Source organism: Rhagoletis pomonella, unplaced genomic scaffold (genome assembly GCF_013731165.1).
Source record: "Rhagoletis pomonella isolate Grant_MI unplaced genomic scaffold, Rhpom_1.0 Rhpom_scaffold_01909, whole genome shotgun sequence".
NCBI classification, from domain to species: domain Eukaryota; kingdom Metazoa; phylum Arthropoda; class Insecta; order Diptera; family Tephritidae; genus Rhagoletis; species Rhagoletis pomonella.
In genome coordinates, this window is record NW_023460463.1 from 28,512 (window position 1) to 34,466 (window position 5,955).

Here is a 5,955-nt window from a genome sequence, read left to right on the forward strand (position 1 = left end):
CCTACTTCACCAGATCAGTCTTCTCAAAGCCCAGAAAAAACACGTTATATTCTGTGCAACTGACATCTCCAACGCGTACAACTGCGTGGATATCAGCATCTTAAAGGACTTGTTAATCGAACTTGATGTTGAAAGTCTATATGTAGAATGGATCAACTTTTTGGCTTTCAGAATACTGAAAATTGGTAATAACTCTACTCACATCTTCAACGGTTTACCTCAGGGTAGCTGCCTGTCCCCCCTACTATTTAATATCTACACCACCGAACTCCACAATCTAACTGATGTCGATTTCCATCTTTACCAATTTGCTGACGATTTTTGCTGTCTAGCCTCTGGACAGAATCTTCAAGAAGCTCAACATAACCTGCAGTCAATAATCAACCTATTTTCTACCAAATGCAAACTGCTAAACCTGTCTGTAAATCCGGAGAAGACCAAACTGATGTATATTAGTAAGGGTCCCAAAAAAGACATACACATTCAGCTAGATGGCACAACTCTATCACAAGTAAGCAATTTAAAAATTCTTGGCAGAATTATAAACAGCTCCTTAACAGTTAAAAACCACTACTCCATGGTTACAGACGCGTCAGCAAACAATATTAAGCTTTTTAAGTACATTACTAACATTAACTCGGGTCTTCACCCCCAAAAAGCATTAAATATCTACAAATCGTTAGTGAGATCAAAGATTGAATACTGTAGCACCACTACTGCAAACTGTGCCAAGTCTTCCATACGAAAAATTTCCACACTCCAAAATAAGTTTCTGAGAAGATGTCTAGGAGTAACTCCCTCTACACCTATCCCAACTATGTATGCCATAGCGAACGAACTCGCTCCACAGGAAAGGTCCATATGGCTCACATCAAAAGAGCTAGTAAAAATATTTGCATATAATAATCCAATAGCCAAATCAGTCAGAGAAAATCCTCTTTTAAACTCTAGTTATTCTGCAGTCTACAACAAATTCTCTCATATTCTTGACCGTCTTGATGTGGTGTGTTTCCATCCTCCCACCTTTGATTTTGTAATTTCTGACAAAACACTTCCCAATAAAAAAGCGGCTATGACAAATGAGAGCATTAAAGCTTATCATGCTAGTATTCTAGACAAATATAAAATGGATAAATTTTACATCTTTTATAGCGATGCGTCTCATTCTGAAGAAAGCACTGGCTGTGGAGTCTTCAACTATGCTAATAATACTGAACACCGCTATAAGATTCCTTTTAAAGCTTCCTCAACCTTTGGTGAATTACATGCAATAGACAGTGCTATTGACATTGCTATCAGCGAAGGTTACCTGAAAATAGTAATTTTTACTGACAGCCTTACTTACTTACTATAGTGAGTTCACCCCTACAAGACGCGAACTCCAACACATTCACAAGTAAAACTAACACATATGCAAAAATGTATATGCCAGTCGGGTCGGGTAGAACAGTGACAATCATTTTACCTGTCATATGATTGTCAATGCTGATAGAATAAAAAAATTGTTCAGTGAGGCTCCGTGCCAATTGATAGACAATTTTGACAGCTATGAGGTGAATAAAAATGTTTGATACGGCAGGGCTAGTGAAAAATTTGACAGCAAGCATTATCAAGAAGAAGAACGAACAACGCACGTATACACATAAATTAAAGAAAACAAAAGCGAGTGGAAATAAAAGAACATGGTCCCGCTGGCAAAAAAAAAAATAAAGAAAAGCTATATAACTTGTAAGATTTAATTTCAGATTTACATATGAAAAGGCGTTATGTATTTCTTTAATTAAAAATACTATTTTACAGGGAGCAGTTCAGAACGCAGAATCCTTCTGGAAAAGCGCATTGACAAGGATGTTTGGTTCAGTTCAAAGAACGCCAACAGCAACGAAGGCTGGAAGTGAGTAAGAACAATATAAATAGTTTGAAGACTTTATTAAGCAAATGACTTCGTACTCCACTGACCATCCGTGGCGCTTTTTGGGAATGTGAGTTAGGCTGACTTCCAAAACGTCAATTGCTTTGTATACGTACAAAGTATAAGGTTCCTTAACGTCGAACTACAAAATATTGACAATGTATACTGTTCCAAAACGCAGCCGATTAGTTATCGAAACGTATCGCTTGAGCAATCAGCGCATCAGAAACAAAGTTGACACTTCGTTTGTTATTGGTTAGCATTGATGTTTTAAATATGGAAAATTCAGAAAAATTGTTCATTGCTATATTGAATATTTAAAATATGCAATGTATATGGTTGCAATGTGTCGCAACTCTGCATATACATACAGTTTGAATACCGCAGTATAACAGTTTCCAAACATTGTATTGATACGTTTTGGAAGTCAGCCTTACAATTTTTCGAAACGAAGCAGAGGACAACCTAAGATACATTTTTGTAGTCTTGTTATCGCCGTTCATAATGCTGCTTAATATTTTGGAATAAACGTCTTGTTGCATGTACATAATACCCTAAAACCACATATGTTTTTATTGGAAACAATTGTACACGGTTTTAACCATTTTTGTGAACACACTTACCAGACGGTTTTGACGTGTTTTTATTTCTAATATTACTGCTAAAAGGTCTAATAAATGCATGGATTTCAGTTCCAGAAGAATTGAAATCATCAAAGGCAAATATTTTCTATATAATTGCTGCATTTTATAAATTGCAAACTCGATAGTCTTCTTGTGCATCAAAGCAACTGTCAAAAATTTCCAGCAGTAAAAAGTTACGAATTGGCACAGCAGAAATGTAAAATTTTCTCACCATTGTAAAAAGTTTTTCCACCATAGAACTTTTCTATCAATTGGCACAGGCCCTAAATAGAAAATTTTGACGGATCAAAGTAAAAATTTGACACTGCTCGTGGGGAATACGAACGTCAAAATTTTACCTAGCTCATGAGGCTAGGTAAAATTTTGACAGCTTATAACCATGTATACACATAATATTGCTTGGCGGTAATTTGGAGTGAACATGAAAATGAAAGCTGAAACAGCATAAAAAAGCGTACGTTACTTGCAAATTATAAAATAAATATAAGTTTTAAGAATTTCAGCAACACACAAAAATAAAGCTTTCGCACGAGCGTTTGTTTGGTTTTTCAACTGTCAAAATTTTACTCTGCATTTGGCACAGCAAAATTCAATTTATTTGTACACCATAGCAAATTTTTCCACCCCGTCTCACCACGGAGAAAAAAGTTACCGATTGGCACAGGCCCTGACTATCATTTTGCCGGTCATATGATTGTCATTGATGATGGAAAGGTACACAAGAAAAGAAAATATGTACATCATTATAAATCAGAATTAAAAAATTCTAGAAGCGAAAGGACGCGGTCGATATTAACAATTGTTAACCAAGAAAATGCAAAGATAAGTATTTTAATGGAACTTAAAGTGTTTTAAAATGAAAAAAAGAAATTTTAGTAATGCTATGAGCAAAGAAAAGCGAATCTTCGAATCCAACGTCAAAAGATTTCGTGCTCATAGACAATCAGAATGTGTGGGAAATGCAGAAGTGAATGTAGAAAGTGCAATTTCATATAGTTCAAGTGAATCACAGTGTAATTTACAAAATGCGGTTTTAGAGCCTTCAGACTTTTCCGATTTTGAATGCGAGTCTTTCAATTCCACATCTCGGCGTAGTCCTTTGTCCTCAGAAAAAAGTTTAGAGTGTGTAGAAAAAAGTGAAGTTATTCGGTCGTGGGCCATTAGGAACAATGTCTCGCAAAATACATTGGACGATTTGTTGCGAGCTTTGCATAAAATAGGAGTAAGTGATTTACCGATGTCTGCAAAAACTCTTTTAAACACCAGTAGAGAAGTAGCTAATGTTATAGTCATAAAACTAGTCCTATTAAAGTAACAAATGTAATAAAGACATCTAATTCAGAAAAAATGTTGTGCAACGTGTTTCAAAATATTGAAAGTTTTTTCGAAGAACCCCTTGACTCCTCTTTAGGGCTGGGCATAATTGTTGCAAGCCAGTTAAATACTGAACAAGTTGAAATCACAATAAAAGATATAAATTATAAATACTTCTGCGTGCCTTACAATAATTTTAATAAATTTTTACTTATTCCACTCTTGCACAACCTATTTCACGACTTTAATCATTAAACCACACATTCTGGCTTGTTTAAAAATTATAATAATATGATATAAAACCTAATAAAAAAAATAACTTAAAATTTAGATCCTTGAATATGAATTTGAACCTCAGCAGCTTTTTAACTGAGTCACTTTTCCAAGCGACTCAAGACGAAAGTCATAAGTACAACCAAAATGTATTCAACAAAGTGTGACTGAATTTGATATTGCTCTCATTAGAAACCACCCTATAAAGTTGAAAAAAAAATTTTTTTAATTTTAAATCGTTCGTTTATATTTGTTGACACAACAGTACCTTAAAAGAGAGCCCCATGATACAAAAAAGAAGGTAGTTTCAATAAACAACTTTTTGATTAAAAAGCAGATTTTTGACAATTGCTCAAATGTGAAAAATTCGAAGCGGCATTACCCAATTGTAAGTTTTTTGGTGTGGGACATTTTATATTCTAAATTTGGGATTATAAAGTAAATAGTTGTATTAATATATACCTTTTAAAACTAATCAATATCTTATTTTGAAAACGTTTAAATTTTACATTAAATTCGATAACAACTTGCCAAATCATTATTTTAATATTAATACAATTTTAGTGAACATATTTTAAAATTATGTTAGTGTCCTCATGTCATCTCATTAATTCACAATGTAGTTTTCTATATCGGATACGTGATTCTGATGTAATTCTGAAATTACACATTTCGATGTGTTATTTAATACATATTGTCTTTGTCCATTTAACAGCAATGGAATTTACTTTGGAACTCATGGGCCGTAAAATTTTTCTAGCAACACATATTGTTTTCACATACAATTTTGACACACCCAAAATTGAAGGATAAAATAAATAGATAAAAACAAATTTTCAATAAAACTGATTTGTGTAGTCCAGGGTCGTCTTTAGTAAATTTTTTGGAGGCTGTTTTAACATATCCTATCTTATTATATATTTCTTAGCTTTTCTACATTCTGAGAAGTTGAGTAAATGAAGTCTAATATTCTTTTTTGGTCAACTACGATGTTTGATTTCATTTTTTGCAATCATTAGTTCATTTCGCTTGAGGAGTCACAATGCCCATACCGGCTGTTTTTGAAATTTCGGACACAAGTTTTCCAATAATGGTTATAGGCTAAAACAAAACCGATATCTAAAGTGCGTGTAGAACCTCCCATAGAAATCGAATTTTTCATAGTGCATATCTCTGGAAGTATTTGTGGTAGAGTCCTGGAACTTTGTATGGATATATGTATATGAAGTCAATCTTAAGCTCATGGAAAAATAAGAGTTTATTGGAAAATGCGGCGTGCCACCGTAGAACTAGGAATAGAGGTAAATGAAATCAATCCAAAACCTATGAAAAATGGGGGTATATGAAAACAATCTCGTAGCCGTTCAAAAGAGCTAGCGGTATAAGCCAAATAAACTAAAATTCTGGTGACGCATAAAAAACCTCTGGAAGCATTTACCTAGAATACAGAGATAAGGTATTTTTCCAACGAAAATATGTACAGAAAAACGGGCGCCACACCTTCTGGAAAGTAACATGATCACAGGGTGTATCCCGAAAACCATTTTAAGCTAAACCTTCAGGGATTATATTATTGCCAAGACCCACAGGCATAAGCCGAAATTGCGTCGCAAGTTTTATGATCGGCTCGGGTAAGGTTTAACCACTTAACCCCCCTTTGTTTTCGTCGCTACTGAATTCTATAAACTGTCAGCTTTCACACAATTTAAAATATACATGTGTATTTAAAAATGTCATGAAAATTGTGTTGCTAGCTTCATGTTGCAAAATGTTTCAAGGAAATGTTGTGGAATTTCACACTTATTTCTTGTT

General features: G+C 34.1%; 1 long non-coding RNA gene across 1 annotated transcript; it reads left to right on the forward strand.

The window, feature by feature from the left end:
- The first annotated feature begins 1,544 nt into the window (after window positions 1-1,544).
- LOC118752859 lies at window positions 1,545-1,860 on the forward strand. Its single transcript, XR_004994755.1, has 2 exons — window positions 1,545-1,728; window positions 1,801-1,860. It is a non-coding gene; the product is annotated as an uncharacterized LOC118752859 (long non-coding RNA).
- Window positions 1,861-5,955: the final 4,095 nt, after the last annotated feature.